The 21,292-nt window shown below is 47.0% G+C and overlaps 2 long non-coding RNA genes across 22 annotated transcripts; one reads left to right on the top strand and one right to left on the bottom strand.

The window, feature by feature from the left end:
- Positions 1–4,131: 4,131 nt before the first annotated feature.
- On the top strand, positions 4,132–11,044 carry LOC127305360 (uncharacterized). 21 transcript variants are annotated; one of them, XR_007853855.2, is made up of 17 exons: positions 4,133–5,034; positions 5,247–5,384; positions 5,558–5,695; positions 5,861–5,900; positions 5,984–6,124; positions 6,415–6,481; positions 6,590–6,669; positions 6,755–6,807; positions 6,952–7,010; positions 7,329–7,517; positions 7,854–8,006; positions 8,538–8,764; positions 8,863–8,931; positions 9,621–9,779; positions 10,237–10,310; positions 10,403–10,568; positions 10,654–11,044. It is a non-coding gene; the product is annotated as an uncharacterized lncRNA (long non-coding RNA). The 21 variants fall into 21 exon arrangements; XR_011746208.1 differs by lacking the exons at positions 6,755–6,807; positions 6,952–7,010 and having other exon boundaries at positions 4,132–4,843; positions 4,926–5,034; positions 5,243–5,384; positions 6,590–6,673; XR_011746205.1 differs by lacking the exons at positions 6,755–6,807; positions 6,952–7,010 and having other exon boundaries at positions 4,133–4,843; positions 4,926–5,034; positions 6,590–6,673.
- Positions 11,045–20,459: 9,415 nt separating this feature from the next.
- On the bottom strand, positions 20,460–21,071 carry LOC127305361 (uncharacterized). Its single transcript, XR_007853878.1, has 3 exons — positions 20,999–21,071; positions 20,603–20,715; positions 20,460–20,497 (listed from the first exon to the last, which is right to left on the bottom strand). It is a non-coding gene; the product is annotated as an uncharacterized lncRNA (long non-coding RNA).
- Positions 21,072–21,292: the final 221 nt, after the last annotated feature.

Below are 21,292 nucleotides of genomic sequence, written 5' to 3'. Positions count from 1 at the left end.
CCAAACTGCATATTCTGCTGAAGCCATATTGCAAGCTGCTGTTGAAACAACTGTTCTGCAGTAACTTCTGGCCCAAACATAGGATGTGGATTACCATTGGCTGGTGTTGGATCTTCCGGGGGAGGAGGCACATCATGAATGTGTGCATCCCAATCAGCACTCCTGAGCATAATGACAGGTACAGCCCAACTACGTCTTGCACCACCAAGTTGATGCATAAACAAGACACTTGGGCACAAACTTTGGATCAACAATCCAGGCCTTGACTAGAACAAATTTGTTATTACCCCTAGGGTTGTACCAGATAGATAACTGACCAAAATCTTCCACAGCTCCATTGATATAATAGTCTGTCTGGTAGTCTAGAGGAAAACCAACGTAGAGGATTCAGGTTTCTCTACCAAAAGTTGTCAGAGGCATATTCCTAGCAGCATCATGGCGCACAAAAGTAACTGTAGTGATTTCATCTAGCTGCAGAGTAACACCTACTACCGCATATGCCGCAAAGTTTGAGCAAAAGTATAGACGCTAATACCAAATGGATGATCATCAAAATAGCGAACAATAAAACCATCTTCTACCAGCATATCCCTAATGTCCTCTCTGGCAGATTGCCTCAAGTGAACAGGTATGAATCTATTTGTCTCCGCAATGAGAACACGATCATGCTGTGGAGGAGCAATTGGAGGGATAACCAAGTCTGTTCTAACCTTTCGATCTGGAGGTCCTTAATCGACTGTCATTCCATCCAGGAGGAACGCGAGCGGGTTCACCGGAAAAACCTATTGTTCAACTAGGGAAAAGATGGATTCAAAAGTGGATCCTTTTCCCTTTCTTATCATGCAATGCAACTAATTCTTGCATTTTTCTGTAGGACATGTCATGACACTTTTTTTGCATTTTTTCTATACGTGTGCTTTTGAATTCCTATGAATCAACATGCCCTAGAATATGATTTTGGATACTTTGGGGAATGCCCTGGATATCTTCACGAAAACCTCAGATGCAACGCAATGAAGCCGCCCCTCCACCATTTTGCAATTAATTGAACTGCTAAACCAAGCCACGAATAGTGTACTAAAACCTAATCAAGCAGTCAAACCTCGATAGAAGCGTCGCAACATCCGTTATCTACTAGTATATCGGGAGCCTCGTATGTGGCATCCCTTCCATTCCAAACTCAAGGAAAACATATTTACACCACCCATTTGCACCTACGTATGTCTGAAAAACTGCACCATAACAAAAATTCCATAGGTATGACAGCTTTTGTGGTCTGCAGAAATGGTTGGCCATCTTCTCTTCCGGTGTTCTATTGGTATGCTTGATTGTTGTGCGGTTCGAGAGGCGTTATGTTGGGATCGATCTCCTTCGTGCATGGAAGATTCTACCGAGTTTTAGGGAAACTTGGGAGGTCAATGTATAATCATTTGTCCCGGAAACTTTTTTGACAAAAAAATGTTGGCCATCTAGATTACAAATAATGACATGGAATTTCATGGCCGTGTTATTTCTTCTCCATTGCAAACGAACAGTTCTACCTTTCCTTTTTTTTCTGATTGTTGGGCTAGGTTGTGTTTTTTTTTTACCCTAATCCATGCCTTCCGTTGAACTAAAACCACAAGAATTAGGGAATGGAGAAAGATTAGGAAGAAGAAAGAAATTAAGCCGGGCCTCAGCCTTTTCTGGCGAAAAAAAATAGGAAGAAGAAAGAAAGGAAGGGCCGGCCCAAATACTAGGGATAGGGTTGTTGTGTGGAATAGAAGTTACTGGGTCAGCAAACCGGTGGCCCTAGCACCAAAGCAAACCCTGTCCTATTCGGGAGCGGTTCCGATCCGACTCCCTTCCCCTCCCCATCTTATTATTAGTTCATCCCACCCAGATCAAATCGCCAAAGAAAATTTGGGATTGAGATCCGGTGCCCTGACTAAGGCAGGGCACCGATGAACAGTACGGTGCCCTCCCCCCTTTTTTAGCCGTCGGATCAAAAATGAATGGACAGATGACTATGAACAGTGCATCTGCTACAGGACAACAAACAGTGCGCTTGCTACAGGACATTCGCTACAGTATTTATCTACAGTGCATCTGCTACAGGGTAGTGTACAGTACCAAGCTACAGTGATTAATCTTGGCTCTCTATTTTTGATCCAACGGCCGAAACTGCAGGGCACGGTACTGTTCATCCGTGCCCTGCCTTCATGGGGGCACCGGATCCGTGTCCAAAATTTGTACCTTTTCCTCATCAAGGAGTCGTCGATCCATGGCCGCCGCCGCCCGCCGCCGCAGCCGAGTGTTAATTGTGGCGCAAGACGCAAGCGTAGTAGGCAACCTCGTCTTCAGCCTCAACCTCAAGCATATCTTCTCCCCCCAGCCGGAGGCATCCCAACCCGACGGCGAGCCGGAGCCGGTGCTCAGCTTGCCCCACCCAGTCGCCTGTTTCAAGCAGAAAAGACGTGACGGCATACTTCGTCTCGGGCGCGCTCGTCTATGTCTCCTTGGAGAGGCAAGGCACCTACTCCTACGACACGGCGCGCCGCCGGTGGCGCAATGAGGGCGCATGGGTGCTACCCGTCCAAGGCCGGGCCATCTTGGTCCCCGACTTCCTGGGCACCGGCCGGCGGCTGCTCTTCGGCTTTCAATACTCCTTTGATTTAAGTCGCCCCTTGTGCGTCGTCGACATGGATGCCAGGCCGCCGGTGATTGTTGCGTCGTGGAAGTGTCCCCGTCCCCAGCAGGCGTGGCGCGCCGGCGGATATATGCAATGCCCGTACATCGGCCAGCTGAGCTACTTTGGAGGCGGCAGGTTTTGCATCTCCGTTACCAGCCACAACTCTGAGAAGCGCAGCCTTGTCTCCTTCACGGCCGTCGAGCTCACGCCGGAGCTGCATTTCATCCAGCGCCAAACAAGCTGCTACTTGATACCACAAAGCTCACTCGGGGGTCGTGCTCATGTAATTTAGTGTGTACCCTGCAGCCCATGAATCAAATAAGGCGGAAGACCCTTGTTGGCTGGTAGAGCAAGTATTACTGGCTAGCAATGCATGCTCTGTCTGTCTCCAGGAAGAAGACACGGTTGAACACATCCTAGTAGCCAGACAAGTTTAGTACACTTGTTTCAAGACCTGCAGGTCCAAATAGCAGCACCCGAGATTTACAATCAGCCTGCAGGATTAGTTGTGCTTACAAAGAGACAGGGTTCAGGGAAGACACAGAAGAGGGTTGGACACAATTTTATGGCTTGTCTGGTGGTCGTTGTGGAAAAACCGAAACTCCTGGGCCTTTGCTGACACCAGGAGGCAGTTCTCGGTTGACAGATTAGCAAGTAGAATCCTGGATGTAATTTAGTGTGTACCCTAACCCTGCAGCCCATGAAGCAAATAAAGGCGCGCGGAAGCCCCTTGTTGGCTGGCAGAAAGAAGAAGTGGCCAAGTGTTTCAGAGCTTTTTTTCTGGCAGGGAAAGATTAGGCGGCCAATGTCTGGTAGCATGGTAAACTATATGTAAACCAAAATGCTGCTACGGTGGTTTGCGAGTCAAACACCTGAAACTGCAACTGCAGGGAGGGGACTCTCTTTGAGGATGCATGCGCTGGGAAGAACGGATGACACTAGACCATGGCACGGGCTACCAATGATGAATGATACCCAGCTCGACAAGCCTTTGGTCAGTATTGGTGGGCAGTGGAACAAAACACATTTTTGGAGAGACTGGGGATTGAACGGAAAATCTGCATTTGGCGTAGCACCCTTGCCCTGTCACATGTGCCTACACGCTGCAGTTGGCTGAGGGTACATGGGTGACTCACATCTAAAGGTATAAACGATGCCCCCCATAGGGGGCCTCACAGCGATTTCAGCGTGTGAACCGTCGATTTTTACTGTAACTGACCAACATTTGATCTCGTCCGTTCGATGTGGGCTCACAGCAGGTGTGCTGGTTGGCTGAGTCGCGCGTGGGGGTTTTCCTCCGGCTAGGTAAAGCCATGGAATGGCAGTGTTTTACCTGCCTGTGGCTGCATGTGGGTCCCACGTACAGCTGGGGCCGCTCGTCGGTCGTTGCGGGTGGGTTTGCAGTTGGTCACGCGTGGCTGCGGGCGTAGGGTCGTCCGCCCACCCAATCCCTGCACCATTCCTCTCCCCCAATCCCTCAGTAGCTCGTCTCCCCCAATCCCTCCAAACCCTAGCCAAATCCCCACCTCACTGGCTGCTAGCTCCCGCCCGTCCCTCTTCCTCGGCTCCAATGGCGCGAAGCCTCCGACTTGACGCCCCTCCTCTTTCTGGTTCCATCCTCCGCGCCCACCAGCATCGACCCGAGCCATCCCCAACGCCAACTCGTCTTCGTCGCGATGGGGGAAACCCTAGCTGCCTTTCCCCCAATCCCCGCGCGACCTTCCTCCTCTCCAATGGCTGCTGGAGATTTCTCTGCCTGCCCCCTCCACTCCCGTTCGTCCCCGGCCTCTCCCTTCTCCGGTCGATCTCCCATCGTTGCCATGGCTGGCCAGGAGCAGCGCAAACCTTGGGCGCGAGTGCTGCCTCCCGTCGTCGCCATGGTCGGCCGGTAGTAGCGTCGGCCTTGGGTGCGGCCGCCGCCTCCGGGCGTCACGAGCGCCCTAGCGCTCCTAGCACGCCGCAACGAGGAGGCCCACATCGACGCGCGAGGGGAAGACGCCGCCAGGCCATGGACGAGCGCCTGATTGAGGGAGGGCTCCACCAGCACCTCCATCGCTGCTTCCTCCTCCCCTCCCTTCCTCTCCGCGATTTTGCGCCGCCATGGGGCTTTCACCTGATGAAACTGGCAGCGTGGAGGAGGCCACCAATGACGCTACTGCTGCTGCACCATTTGTCGGTAAATCTCCTCCTCGTGGCCTCCTTGTCTCCTCCCCTCACTCATCGTGGCTACGTTTGTCCGTGTTAATGCTGCTAGGGATGACAAGATCGTGAATCCTCCAGGAGCGTTGGGTGTCATTTATAGTGTTCTCCTACCGTGAGATGCAAAAGGATCAGCATACACCGATTTTGCACATCATTTATATGTAAGTTCCAATTGAATCTCATCTCATCTCTAATTTTGTTTTTAGTTTCTCCACATTATTCAGATGTAAGTTGACTCATGTTTAGTCTACTTTATCAAAAATAAAAATGGTTTTCTCTGCACCTTTGTTTATTTGATTAGACTGAAATAATTGATTGGGATATATGCATATGTAGTGAAATAAAAAGATTTACTTTCTATTTGGAAAGACAGGCAAAGAAACTCTCATGCTCAACGATTCCCCGAGACCTCTGATTCTGCAAGGACATATGGCTGCAGAGCATCAGCACAGCGATGTCGCTGGTTTGGTTAAAAAGGGCCAACATGGAATTGGAGAAGTCACCTAACCGGGTATAATACATATCTTATGCATAACATAATTTTATCCAGGCTTGTTCCATCGTTTTTGCCACCATCATTCAGGAGAGAGGCAGAAAAAGGTTGTAGAGAAACCTATGTACGTAACTTGTTTGATGATATGTGTATGAGACATATAACTATTTTATTTGAGGATTATGTTGCAGGTTATCACGGGTTAACCGGGGTTGGTGTCAGGGAGAGTGCACAAAGATGGAGTACTCGGTGGACGTATGGTCAGGGAACCAAAGCCTACTATGTCACAACTCCTTCGCATTGGTTGTCATGGACAACCAGATCTAGAGGTAGCAGCAGATCATCTTTCTACATTCTTCTTCATCACCTTCACCTTTGGATTAACTTTGCTTGGAGATTAGATGACGTTGTTTTCTATTGCTTGTGCAAAAAAAATTATGTCTATTTCACTTACACTAGCTTCTGTTGATCAATGTTTAACTGAATTTGTGTAGCCTCTTATATATGGTGCAGCATTAGGTATTACAATGAGAGGTAAGCCCTTTGATTACAAATATGTTTTTGAGTGTCAGGTGGATGGTGATTGTGACCCACACTTTTGCTCTATGTTGTGTTAGAGAAAAAAATCAGGCCGGAGGATACATGTGAGGTGCTCAATCTGGTGGATTCGGTTGTGGCAAGTGTGCTGGCCAATCGGTATTTGTTTGAAGAGGGATGGAAATAAGTCAGGGAGTCATACATGCACACCGGAGAATATAGTAAGTGCATATTTCCTCCCGCACCAAATTGTTATGCAGATTTGTTCTTTTGTTTGATTGGCAATTGACTAGATTGTGCTATTAGTGGTGTTTAATTTTTACTAGCTGATGCTTCTTTGGTTCACATCTGATTTTACTGCTAGAATACTTGCCTCTGCGATGTATGTTGTTATGTTCCAACTTATAGCCATTTGACAAAAATACCTTACCATTTTCATTGTAAAATCAAAATTTTAACTCAGCTCGATCCGTCTATGTGGTTGTACAGTTGCTCATGTGAGTTGTCACAGTGTGCAGATCTGGGCAAGGTGCTGCTGCATCCCAGCTTTAGAGAACTTCCTCAATGGGCATTCGTAGGTAACATCTCTGCAGAACAAACCTATCCATATCTTGTTCCAAATTCAGAAGATGCACAGGCTGAAACGATCGATATCTCTGACGAGTTTCATGGGATGTCTCTGTTAGGTGTTGGCATGCGTTTGTTTCACAGGTGTGGACTGATGGCCTTATATGCATCAACATGTAGAGTGGTTACTGGGCACAATGTAGGTAGAAATTCTTTATTCTTTCTTGATGTTTTTTACACTTTAACTAACCTTCATTATTAATTATAGTATCTCCCTAAATTAGAGATGAGGAGTAACCATATGTGTCATGGAACCCTTCAATTAGACCAAATACATGTATGTTTAAATATTCTCATGCAAATGCATGTCATCCTCTCTGTCCTCATATTGTTGTACTACTTATTGATCTTTTGGTTGACTACGGATAATAAAGAATCGGATTTGAGTTTGCCCAACTCACTTAAGCTAGCTTTGCTGTAGCGGTTCCATTATGCTGCTCATGCCTCGCCTCCTCACTGTGAGATATGGTGAAACATGAGGTCTACACTCTCTTCTTTTTCTTTTCTTATGTCTTCTGCTTCTAGAATGTTTTCTTCTTATAATTATCCATCTTTACTGAAATCCATGGACACCATTGGATTTATTTAAGTTGTACGCCATGTATTAGTTACGACGTTCTACAAAATTCTTACTATGCAAAATGAAATTGATGTATTGAGATGGTTTTATCTTCTACTGTTAAATGCTATATGAGTGGTCACAGTCGCAGTTTACATAATAGCCCATTGTGTGTGTGGCTAAATTGCATCCTAAGATAGTTGAGATATACTTTTCCCCTTACTGTTCACTTCTTACAGAGGTGGCAATATCTAAAGGAATGGCTGCACTCACCACAATTAGATCATCGGTGGTACTGCCAAAGATGATTCAGGTGATGAACGGCTTAATCTGGATCAAAATGTATGGCTGCACTCACCACAAATATGATCATCGGTGGTATTGCCAAAGATGATTCAGGTGATGAGTGGCTTAATCTGGATCAAAAGGTAATCCTCTTATATCGGCCATGTCCTATTTGTTGTTGTGGTTTTACTGCAAGATGGCCTGCAATAGCTTTACATGGAAGAACTGTATATGAAATACCTTGTATACCAAATTTTGTCCAGAAATTATCCCATCATTCATGTTGTATGCCAATGTTGGATCTCTAGGTTTGCTCCGGGTTTAGTTACATTGTATATTTTGGAAGCCATAGCAATGATAATTATGTAGGAGCATTCTTTGGTCTATCAGTTTTCCAACTAATTTTTAAGGAACCATGAAAGACCGAACATTTTGGATCTTACTTTAGGGATCCATAATACCCTACTTCTATTTCACAGGTGAATTCGTATCCCAACGAACCGAGGATTTACAACAATTGGTATTGGAGGTGAAGAATTTTCTCCCGCAATGGTTGATGTTGTTTAATCAGTTCTTCAAGAGCCAATTCCCAAGGTTGGTCTGCATTTGTTGAAGAAATTTGTCAACTAAAGGTAATGATTATTCACGATGAAAATATTAATTATGCACTGACCTAGATTCAGAAGTTTCTCTTACGGTGGAGTAAAATTTGTACCACACTTTAGGGGCTGTCAAACTTTATTGCTTAGATGGCGTCAACGCTTAAGTGTATTGGATATATCTTTTGCTGTTTTTTCCTTCTCTTAATATGGATCAACTTGGTTTGTACATGAACAAGTAACTCAAAAAATATCTTCGAGCGGAAAATAGTTTTATATAAAAGGTCGAACCAATTCGTGTGGTTTCTACTGAGCGGGTAGGAGTATATATTGTACTACCTCTGTTCTAAAATAGATGATGAGGTCCAGGCTATCTACTGTGCCATGAGAAGAGATAACAGGGTGAAATACTTCTTATGAGCTGCAGTTACACATTCCTTAACGCATATATGTTCCATTGTCCTTTCCTTTTCACACCAGCATCCTGTTATGCTTACCGTACTTGCAAGTGTTGCGCCAAATGGGAAAATCGGCCCCTTGTAACATGAAGTTTTCTCCTTGCAGGCTGGAGTATCTGTGAACTGAAGAGGAATGACGAGGAATTTTTCGTTCTCGGCCCCTTTGATTTGTTGGTACAAATGTCCGATGTCGTTTGTATAGTGTTGTCAAAGAGGGTTGTATTTTATCTGTCAAGAGAGCCCTGTTTTGGAGTTGCTTCCTCAAATTGGGTCTAAAGAGGTTGGTTCAGCTAGGGATTTGGACCCGCCACCTGACCTGCCTAATGATAAAAGGTAGCTTCTATTCTTAGTGGGAACAGTCTTAGATGTATAGGTATCCGTCATGTGTTTTTATGCTGACCAAAGTTTTCTGTAAACCGTTTATTGGCAAGGCCGCTGTCACAGAAAGTTGCGGCAACTGTGGCAAATGTTCAGACAAAGAAGAGGTCCTAGATCAATAGGTATAACATCAAAACGATTTATTTTTGTAATGTATATGGTTTGATTGCCTTCTGAATATTTTGCTTTTCCCGACTTGCATAGTTGCATGTGAAATATACTGCTGCACTTAAATACGTGACTTGACTGTTTAATAACTTGACCCTCTCAGTCATGGTACTTGCCTGTGTAAGCTGCCACTGATAAATTAAATGAGTAATTCATGGAGAAACATATTTGCGCGGGATTTTCTGAGAAACACATCAAGTAATGTCTCAGATTTGAATCCCATGACCGTGTTAAGATTTTGGATTTTGTCTAGGATTTATGTGCCATTTTTTGGCAAGTGGTGGTTCAAAAATTGTGAATATGCCATAGCCTGTCTTATCCAGGATGAAGCTTTAGCTTCTTAGACATATATATTATATATTATGCTGCTAAATAGAAGATGATCTCATTTATATAGACAAGAACTGCAATTGTCAATTGTTAGCTGTTCTTGATTGAATCTCTCTAAATTTAGAAGGGTCTTAAGATTTGTAACGTCTTGTTATTTGTCTCAGTGGATTTTACTTTATCAATGCTGTTTAGTTGAATACGCAGTAATACCAAAACATGAGAAGCGGGTTTTATTTCTCCTAAATATGGTTGTCTTAATTGGTTTCATACACATCGTGTAGATAATTAACCATCTATCTGCCCTTCATTGCAGCCTGGAGGGGACCTTAGGTTGGCACTTAACATGGCTCGGCTCACCTTGTTTTTATACCAAAGACCTGGGTTAATTCTAAATTTGAAGATGGACTTGGATAGCGGGTGTAGAACCTAAAGTTGAAGATGTGCAATGCTATTTCTCGATTACAATGGCAAAGTAACTATCTTCCAACCTGCTTACTAAACCATTCGTTGATTTTCATGGCTGAAACCTGCTTACCAATCCATCTTCATACATTAATCAGATAACAAGCATATAATCGATATGCGATATTGAGGTTTTCTTTCGGTTTCAGATATAATAAGTGTTCTATAGGGCAATGATTATTTTTCCGCTTGGACTAGCTAAGAGGGTCATATGAGTTCCTCCAATTAGTTAGTTTTTATATCTTAACTGCAACGGAGTTTTTTTTTCCTTTGATTTCCTTTGCTAACTAACTTGATGAGCTAGAGAAACACGTTGTTGATTTACGAATTTCTATTTGATTTACCAAAAAATCTAACTTGGTTTTCATTGGTGTCTAACATGATGAGCTGGAGAAAATCACAAACATTTGCTTAAGAAATATATCATATGCTGCCTAACTTTATGTCTTTGATTTTCACTGTTTCAGGTTGTGGGCTGCTGCAGGAATATGCAGTACATTCATCACATTTATATGTTCTGTTTCGAATCAACTGGACCTAGGTAAGTTTTCACGGATTTGATCTTCACGTGTTAGTTCATCTACATGAGGAGTTACTCTGTTCAATCTAAATACCATCTCGCATTTTGTATAGCGACGACAAGACTGTTATCAACTGATCTGTCAGGAGAGTGTTGTTCCAGGAATCGCTCGCCTCGGATTGGGTCTGAAGGTGTGTTTCAGTTGGCACCTCCGGTTGAGTTTGAGGAGATAATTTTTTTACACATTATCCGGTCCTGCATGAGCTATGAGACAATATGGTAAGACAAATTTAGAAGCTTTTATATAATCTACAGATATCACTTGGCAGGCCAATAAATATCACTTTGGAAATTTTTTCCTCAGTAAAGCAACCAAATATGAAGCACAGATTAAGGAGAAAGCAAGGACAATGAAAGCCACTTCTGTATAACCAAGATGATAGTTGGCTGTATATAAATTCTTCTCAGATAATGATTTCGTATTGGTTCCTTCCTCCATTACTCTCTAAGCTACATAGAAAATGTTTGACATAATGTTTGTCAGTGTAAAAGATGGAGCCCGAACATCATAGTAAAAAAGCATAAGGTGTAGATCTTATGCTTTTTACTATATTTTGGTTGCACACACTGCCACTGAGCTTAGCATTTTGCATCTATTTGTATATTGGTATGTTTTTTTTTTTGCTACAACTCCCAAACTATACAATGGTTATATCCGTGTATCTGTCTAAGAGATTGCTCACCTATTTGGTACACTTAGTTTGCTACTCCGTTTGTAGTTCTGTGTGATTGACCCTAATTCCATCGTACCAATATAGTTTGGTAGAACATAAAAAGTGTATTATCATGTAGGCAGTTAATTTTGATCGCTGAATCGTGCAATTTATATCGCGGTTATATAAAATGTATGTCGGCATGGGCTTCACGGGATCGTGCGCCAAGGCGCACATCTAAATCTAGTCAAGGTAATCCTCACGCCACAAGCTGCAGCTCTGTGCATTCGGCTACGGCTGGCACCCCAACCATATCCATGTAGAATCCATACCCCAACCATACAAAATTGAGTCACATACTCATGTCTATAAGGGCATCTCCGTCGCATTTTCGGACGTCCAAATTGCCCGCCAGCGTCCGTTTGCGTCAGTCCGCGGCCGCCATACGAGCCAGGATGACCGTTTGCGTCAGGGTATCCCAGCGGTGCGGACGCATTTTTTTTTACCACAACCACCGTCAAGATCGTTAATGGCGGTTTAACGTCCTCTCAAGGCCTGCCGCCGTCGATTACCGGCTCTCGCGCGACGACGGTCATTTCCGCGCTTGCCCAAAAGATTGGCACGTTTCGCCAGCGCTTCTCCTTTTAGAATTCCAAATCCCCCACAAAACTGCAGAGGTGGTGAAATTTATCTGCAAATATGGCTTATTGCAAAACTATTTAGAAGCAATAGATTCAAAACAGGAGATCTACACCAGAAACATCTAAAACAACTTTTTTGTTCCTTGCGAAAATCAGAAAAAGTTGTATTATCCTCCTAAAAAAACATGTTACGCATTGGCATACTTTTGAAAAAAAAAGAAAAATGGCAATAGTTTCAATTTTAGTACTCTTGGACAGATTAATTAGTTGCAGTACATCATTTGATTTTGGGACCTGTATGATTGTATTTCTTTTTTCAAGAACACGCACGAGAATTGCGTGTCTTTCATGTTAAGATAGAAAGAGGCTTTAAGTACAAGAAACTCCACCGGAACTCAGATCACAGGCGATCGAGCTCCAACACCTCCACTGAGACTCACGTGCTACTCCTCGCCAGTGCCCACATCTCCACACAGTTTTGCTCTTTTCCATTGAGCAAACTCTACTCTAAGTTTCCGACAGACTTCCATCGGCAAGGTAGCAAACCTATCAAAGACTCTACTATTTCTTTCCAGCCAAATGGAGCGAACTACAAGGATTACAAGGGCATTGATCTCTTTTTTCTTGCTTCTTGGCAAAGCCTCAGACAAAGAAGTCCACCAGGTTGCAAACTCAGCATGGATATCCGGGGTAAAGCGATGCAGCCTGTATTCCAGTAGTAAGGTATACCAGATTTGCCGCGAGAACGAACATTGCACCATAATGTGATTGCATGTCTCCTGCTCCTGGCAACAAAGCGCGCATTCCTCCGGGTGATCCAACCCTCTACGTTCCAGCCTATCCGCCGTCCAGAGGCGATTCTTCATTGCAAACCATACGTGTAATTTATGTTTCAACGGAGCACCGGCTGACCAAAGTTCGGTGGCAGCCAGCGCCCTTGTCCTGCCAGAGAAGAAGGCAAGGTAGGCTGACTTGGTGGTGTAGGTGCCAGAGGCTGTGAGCTTCCAAGTTGTTTTGTCACTCTCCTCCGTGAGCTGAACCCCTCTGATTGTGTCCCACAGCTCCACAAATTCCACAATTGCTGGTACTGTGAGGGCTCCTCTAATCTGTACAATCCACTTGTCATCGCTTAGAGCCTCCGCCACAGTCATGGTGAGGGCGCCATGACGAACAAACTGCATCAGATTCGGCGCCATCTGTTGAATGTTGCGTCCTCCGAGCCATCGATCCGTCCAGAAGCGAAACCGTTGCCCATTGCCCACTTCACACTTGACACAAGCTTGCAACATCTCCTCTGCTTCGTTGTTGATCTTGAAGTTGAGACCTACCCATGGTTTATCCTCTCCAGACATCTCCATCCACCTCCAGCGCATGCGTAGGGCATGGTTTAGCAAGTTTAGGTTCTTGATCCCCAAGCCTCCTAAGTCCTTTGGGGCACACACTGCATTCCAAGCCACAACACAGTGTCCCTTCCTAGCTTCTGTAGTAGCTGACCAAAAGAAACCACGGAGGAGCTTATTGATTGTGCCAAAGAACCAAGGTGGTAGATCCAGCGAGAGCATGTGATAGATGGGCGTAGCTGCGAGTTTGGAATTCAGGTATATCAGTCTCCCACTCTTTTTCATAAGGGATGCAGACCAGGAAGGCACATTCTTGGCGACTTTGTCGACGAGGGGCTGCAGCTGGGCCTTCGAAAGCCTGTAGACTGAAAGGGGCAGGCCAAGGTACTGGATAGGGAAGTTGATCACTGGGCATCCCAAGACATTGAGCAGCGGTTGTATGTCGGCCTCCGAGCATCTGATGGGTGTTACTGAACTCTTGGCCAAGTTGCATTGAAGCCCAGAAGCGTCCCCGAAAGCCTGCAGCAATTCCACCGTGGCCCTTACTTCTCTGATGCAGGGGCGGATTAGCAGCACAACATCATCAGCAAAGAAGGATAGCCGGTGTTTGATCCCCAAATTTGCCAATGGATGAAAAATCCCCGCGCCCTCGGCAAAGCTGAACAATGCATTCAGCACATTGAAAACCAACACGAAGAACATTGGGGAACTGGAATCACCCTGTCGTAGCCCTCGGGCATGCCAGAACTGATCCCCTGGCTGTCCATTGACCAGTATCCGAGTTGAAGAGGTGGAGAGGAGAAGCGCCACCCGAGCTAACCACCGTGGGCCAAAACCCCTATGTCTGAGAACCTCGAACAGAAAAGCCCACGCCACCGAATCAAAGGCCTTTGCGATATCCAATTTCAACATGAGAGCAGGGGTGTGTCGCTTGTGTAGGGTTTGGACAGAGTGCTTGACCATATGAAAATTGTCCTGGATGGTTCTCCCTTTAACAAAAGCACTTTGATTGTAATCCACCAACTGAGGCAAGTGCTTGGCCAATCTGGTAGCCATAGCCTTGGAGATGATTTTGGCAAAGCTGTGAATCAAGCTAATTGGTCTGAATTCCCCAACGTCCACCGCACCAGTATGTTTGGGTAAGAGAGTGAGGAAGGCATCGTTGACAGCATGAAACCCCCGGCCATCTGCCGAGTCAAACCAAGCAACCGCCCTCATGACAGCATCCTTGATCAGTGGCCAACAGCATTGGTAGAATCTGGCAGTGAATCCGTCAGGGCCTGGAGCCTTGTCCGGTGGCAAACTCTTGATGACTTCCCATATTTCAGCCTCGGAAAAGGGGAGCTCCAGGTCAGAGGTGTCCACGGTTGGTAAGTTCAAAACCCCAAGATTTAAAGTGCCTCCTCTAGCAATTGGCGTACCCATCAAATCCACAAAGTGTTGGGTAGCCACGGCACACATTGCCTCAGGTTCAGTTTCTGTGACATCTCCTTTGCGCAACCTGAATATATGGTTCTTCCTCCTACGGGCGCTTGCATGAATGTGAAAGAATGCCGTGTTTGCGTCCCCCTCTTGTAGCCAAGCAATTCTGGATCGCTGCCTCGCTATGGTTCGCTCAAGCGAAGCCAAGCCGAGAACCTTTTTCTTGAGCTCTCCTCTTAACCACCTCTCTTCCGACACGAGTTCTCTGAAATCCATGGCTTTGTCTAGCTGCAGAATGACCTCATTAGCTAGCAAAATCTGCTCTTTGATGTTGCCGACTCTCCTCTGACTCCATCGAGAGAGGACCCTGGCAGTGGATCTCAACCTATTGCTGAGGTCGACGAATGGATCATGGTGCTCCTCCACATCGAACCAGCCTGTTGCCACCACCTCCTGGAAATCCTTCATGGTAGACCAAAACGACTGAAAGTGGAACCTGGATTTCCTCTGATAAGACACGTTGGTGGATAGCATGATAGCACAATGATCAGAGAGGGAGGATGAGAGAGCTTGTAGAAGGCAATCCGGATGTCCCTCATCCCAATCCACGGTACAGAACCAACGATCCAGTTTTTCAAGAGTAGGCGCTTGCCTCTCATTGCTCCATGTGTACCTTCTGCCAATCAGGTCCACCTCCTTGAGCTCAAGGTCATTGATCAGACGGCGAAAACGCCCCATCATTCGCCTGTGCAGGTTGGGGTTATTCTTGTCAGCCGCCTCCAATATGAGATTGAAATCTCCAGTAACCGCCCAACAGCCTTGAAGCCCAGCCCGTATAGCGCGTAACTCCTCCAAAAAATCCACCTTCAAAGCCTCCTGAGTTGGCCCATAAACTGTGGTAAGCGACCAAGGTTCTCCTCCCTGGAACTGCAACGTAATGGTGACCGAAAAATTATTCACCTGGGTATGCGACACATCGACAAGATTACTCTGCCAGGCTACTATAATGCCACCCGCGGTACCCACGGCCGGCAAAGCCACAAAACCATCGAAACTCTGCCCAAGAAGCCCCATGATAGTGAATCTGTCCACGTTATCCAGCTTGGATTCAACCATACAGACAACAGAGGCTGCTGCATCCTGAACCACAGTTTTCACCACCGTACCTCTATTTGGAGCATTTAGCCCTCTGGGATTCCACACAACAATATTATGGTTTAACAAATCCATAAGAAACAAGCTACAATGTGATCCACTGTCTACAAAATCATTCCCATGTCCCTGCCAACGCAGCAGACTCAAGGAAGAACAACTTGGCCAAGGCATCAATACGTGACGATGGCAGTGGCTCCTGGAAGAATTTCGCATACCTCTCCAGGCAATCAACAGGTGGCTCGCCCTCAACCTCGCAGATGCCCAGGCGAGTCATCAGCACCAGCTGCGCCTTTTTGATGTAGGATGCTGGCTTCCCTTGAGCCTTGTGTGCAATCCGCGAGCTTCTTCTCCTCTCATCTTCAGGAACAAAAAGCCTCCTTTTCCGGCCACGTTGTACCTCAGGCAGTGGTAGTACCGGGGCTTGAATGTGGCTACGAATCTGCGAAATAACTGCCCTAATTGACTGATCTACCCCACGATCAAAATCTCGATCCGGCGGTGTGGAGAATCCATCCACAGGTGAAGCTGGGGCTGAAGCAGAGACTTGTGGGCGTGGAGGAGTTGTCTGGACATGAACAGTGCCCTGGGGTGCACAGCTGCGCTCCTCCTGCAAAGGAGGTGTGCCTCCAGAGTTCCTCGTTTCCCGCCTGATCTGGGCCTCAAGGACTGGATCCTCAGTGGCTGGTTCTTCTGTGGCTCGCACTGCACTCGACCTCCGGCCAGAATCCCCGACATCACGCGCGATCAGCTGCGCGCTACCTTCCCCTTCGCTGGGAACAACCCCATCACAGGGTCTTGGTGAATTTCCCCTTGCCGCGCCACACAGATGCTGGTCCCTCGCAACCCCCACACGCGATCCCAAAGAATAGCTGCCCCTGGGTTGGACAGAGACAGGACCCACTGAGCGGCCGACAGGTGTCACAAGTCTTGGCCCTTGGACAGAAAGCGGAGAACCTTCCACCACCAATGGCACGGATCCAAAGGACCCAAGTTGTACCGAAGCGCACGAGGACAAGAGTTGCTCCCTTCCGAAAAGAACAGACATCTTTTGACCAACGGTCTCTTCTCCCACTATCGAACGCCGGTCAGCTGGAGAATCAGAGCGGGGGGCCGACAGTTGCTCGTCACCGCTCCTGTCGCATGCTCTTTCCACGTCATCCACGGACCGGTTCGAAATTCGAAAACTCCCAGTCTCGCTGCCCTGATCCGCAGCGGCAACTCCGACGGCGCCGCCGCCGCCGTTGCCGCCGACCCCAAGGGCCGTTCTGTCGCCACCAGCCGCGTTGCCCCCCGGAGCTGGAGCTGGTGCTGGCGCCGAGCTCTCTGACCCCGCCCCTCCCGCTCCGCTGGGAGATGAGCTTGCGTCCGGCCCAACAGAATGTCCGCCTTCGAAGAACGGCGGTGGCGGAGGAGGAGGAGGCAGTGGCGGTGAGGGTGGCGGCGGAGAGTCCGAAATGAGTGCCTCCACAGCGTCGCTGATGCGTCTGATCTTGATGAAGTACCGCAGAGTTTTCGCCCGGCGCCGGACCGCCGGACCTCTGTGCCTGCCTCCAGCTCGATGCAACAACGGTGGCTCTTCTATGAACAGCAGCCTCCCTGCCGGAATGCGCGCAGGCGAGTCAGTACGAACCCAGACCTTGAACCCAGACATATCATCCCTGCGCGCCGTCGGCGCCGCCACATCCACGACGAAGCCAGTGCCCTCGAGCACCGCCTCCGCAGTGCGCCTATGCCACGCGTGCGCCGGCACGCCCAGCAGCTCCAAAGGGACGAGCAACGGCAGCGGCACGGCCGTGGCCTGCGCCTGGCGAAGCCACCCTCGGAGCGAGAGTGAGAACCAAGGCGCATGGGCGCTTCCTCTCGCCACCATCTCATCTCGAAGACCCGCGGACCTGCAGAGAACCAGAAAATCCTCCGGAGCAAACGCCCGAATGGACATGTCAGTTGGCCCAATGTCGAACTCCTGATGTAGAGCCAACGCCGCATCCGCAAGATCCACATGCGGCCGCGTCCCGGTGATGGAGACGACGACCGCCCGACGAAGCTGCTCCTCCATGTGCCCCATCTCCTCGGAATATTCGAGGAAACAGGCCGACAACGCCGGAGCCACCGGCGCCGCGCCCACCCCCCTTGCCACGGACGGCGAGGCCAGCCTCGGCTGTGGGACGAACGGAACGCTAAACGCCGGGCCGCGCGCGGAGGACTCCTCTGATCCCTCACGCACGACCCTGCTCCACGAGCGTTCCATCCGAACCGCACCAGCAGGGGGGGGCGGCGGCGGAGGCGGAGGGAGATGAGCGCCCTCAACGAGCCGAACAGCCCCGGGCGGCGGCGGCCCAGGTGGCGGAGGTGGCAACCAGGGCGGAGATTGCCCCCGGGCCCTCGAGGAAGGCGGCGGCGGCGGAAAGCCCCCACCTTCCGAGCACGACGGAGATCTGGGCCGTTTGCCCCCGACGGAGGTACACGCACGAGAGATGTGCCCCTCCTCACCACAGAGCACGCATCTCACCCTGTTCAAGCACTGCGCCGCGATGCAGCTATCCCCAAGGCAGTTGTAGCACTTACCTTCCATGCCGGCCGGGAGACGACGATGTGGCGGCGGACGTGGAGCAGGCAACTGCCTTCGAGGCCGAAGGAGCCTCTTTCGCAGAGCGCGGCGGCGCTGGCGAGACCCCTCGGCCACCTGCCAAGGGAACTGGCCAGGCTCACCCACAACCTGCGCCACGGGGGAACCGCTTCTCTCCCCCCGCGCCGAAGAGGCCGACGCGGACGAGAGATCAGAGTCTGAGAGGGCCACTCTACTGGACGAAGGCATGGCGGGGAGAGGAGGAAGAGGGAGAAAAGCCGACGGGACGGCCGGCCGCCGGCGACGGGCAGCGGCGGCGCGCCGGCACGGGGGGAGGGCGCTCACTTACCTCTTACCTTCACGACTAGAGTTGCACCGTGGAGAACTGGCAACAAACTATACTTAGTTTGTTGTTCTTTAGTGGATGACACTATGTGACGCCGCTACTTGCATCAAGTGCTGGTATTTTAAGTCATCCCATGATTGTATTTCTCTTTTAGTGCTCTCTTGATTTTATAGTTCTCTGCCGGCATAATTGCTTGGCTAGAAATCACCATTGATAATCTTCTTATTATATCGGCATGTCATATCTTTAGCACTGTGTAACATACTAACATGGGTGCAGATTTTTCAGAGATACTCCCACTATTCTCCAAGCACTGAACCACGTACATACTACTTGGGCATGGCATGGCAACGCAAAGCTGTTATGGCAATCCTATTACCTAGCAAATCTGTTCTTGCCTACATGCTGGCTTGATCTGCAGTCAGAAGAAACTACCTTTGCAGCTTTGCTCCAACCTCACACAAGATCATTTGCTATTCTTCACATCAGAGCTTTGCAAAGAAAAGTTCATTACAAAACAACTGTTGGTGTCTTATAGCCTGGCAATGGATCTCAAATATTTCTTAAGCATTATTTCTTAAACATTTCAACCAAATGTTGGTGTCTATAGCCTGGCAATGGATCTCAAATATCTCCATTACTAACTTATATACAACATGGGAGCATATGCTCCCTATATTTGGAAATGCATCTTACACATATTTTAAATTTCAGAAAAATTGAAAATAAAAAATTCGCACGTACATATTCACGTGCTACGCTCTCACAAAGTCGTTTCATAAAAAATGAACTTATCATGTGACGTGTGTAAAAAAGACAAAATTCAGTGCTGAAAAAAATGCTTTTCACAGGATAAGTTTTCTCTTTTTTACATAGGCCAAAAAAAATATTATTTTTTCGTGAAACTTGATGCATACACATATATTATGGAGATGTACATGTAGAATTTTTTGTCAAAATTTTTCCACACTTCAAAATATGTTTTGTTGGTAGAGGGAGCATACGCACCCGGGAGCCGAATTGAATTTCCGAGAATGACACTCTTTGCTCAGTCTCACACAAGATCATTTGCTATTCTTCACATCAGAGCTTTGCAAAGAAAAGTTCATTACAAAACAACTGTTGGTGTCTTATAGCCTGGCAATGGATCTCAAATATTTCTTAAGCATTATTTCTTAAACATTTCAACCAAATGTTGGTGTCTATAGCCTGGCAATGGATCTCAAATATCTCCATTACTAACTTATATACTACTATAGTACAGAATGACACTCTTTGCTCTCATATTGTTGTATGATCAGTGCTAGTCTGACAATCTCAACCTGCTTCAGATGAATGAATGCATATATGCTCATAAGCACCATATAACACTAATTACTGTCAGAAAGAACAAGTTAAGGGATGGTGATGCTACCAACATGCCGTTGCTTGTACCTCCAAAATAACTATTTCTTCAGTGGACGAGGATAGCGACGAATGGCGATTAGGAGGTAATCAGGTAGCATAAGCTGCGTAATCATGCAATTCATCTGGATCTGGAACGATGGACATCTGAGCTTCTTTTGGCAGAGAGTCTTCATCTACAGTGGTATCAACTTCAGCAAGCACCTCGTTGCAATTGATGAAGAAGGTGCGCTTTTTTCCTGCTAAAATAATCTGCAGGCAGAAAAAGGTAATGAGCTGAAACCATCCAAAGATACGATGCTATTAATTGACACAGAAACGTGATCCACTTACGGGTTCTTGCAGAGCATTGGGCTTTGGACTGTCAAAACGTATTTGCAGGAGGATATCTCCTTTATCGAGCTGATCAGTACTATGGTCTCAGAACAAACAAATCTGACCTGTAAGAAGAAGGTAGGGCGGGTACAGTCAAATGCAGTACTAAACAGGAGGACGCCTAGGCGATCAAACTGCTTGAAGTTAGCACCACAGCCACATGGATTACAATACTAGTACTTCCCTAGTTTTACTGTACCTCTGTGTACACAGACAGTCCCATTTGAGTACAGGTGGACATGATATCTGCGGTGGAGGAAGTATTAATTCGAGTTCTGCTTCCAGATGTAGTCTACTGTTTGTACGTATAGTCTTATACAGCTATACTTTTCCGAAATTTCAGTATAATACCGCTTAGAAGTATCTTTCACATGATCCTCATCATCAGACTCAGAGGTGTGATTTTCATGGTAAGCATCAGTTGCATCAGCATCAAATTCACCTAGAACATACTCTTGAATAACCTTCAGCAAAAGATGCACACTTAATAAAGCAACCCCAAAGCTCTAGCAACTACAAAGTGTCTATACGACAGTGTCAAAGCATGGTAACATTTAAATGAAGCCATACTAGTACTATTGGAGCTAAAGATTAAATTGTTTCTTTCTTCTACAAGAAATATAAATGAGTTCAGTTCTGGTATCTCTTAAAGCTAGCAATTCTTGTGCTAAAACAATTCAGAATTAGTTTCTTGTGCTAAAACAATTCATAACCATTATGAGCCTCGCAAAAGAAAACAGCTTTCACCTTCTCACCCTCCACATGAACCTGTCGGATTTTCCCATAATAGCAGAATTCATAGGTCCACCAACCTTCGTGCTGAGTTAACAACAATAATAATGATCAGGACTTGTTTCGGACATTCTAATAACCTCACACAAGACCAATCATAAGCCCCACGCGCCCGAGCACAGAGAAAGAGTTGTACACTCACCCTGTAAAAGCACTGATCTTTGAGGACCTCCAGCAGTTCATCTGGCTCCTTTGGCTTAACTTTCCGCTCGCTTTCTACTATAACATTGGTTGCATTTTGCGGGATAA

This window comes from Lolium perenne, chromosome 6 (genome assembly GCF_019359855.2).
Source record: "Lolium perenne isolate Kyuss_39 chromosome 6, Kyuss_2.0, whole genome shotgun sequence".
NCBI classification, from domain to species: domain Eukaryota; kingdom Viridiplantae; phylum Streptophyta; class Magnoliopsida; order Poales; family Poaceae; genus Lolium; species Lolium perenne.
The sequence above is the reverse complement of the archived record's forward strand: the minus strand, read 5'-3'. Positions and strand labels throughout refer to the sequence as shown.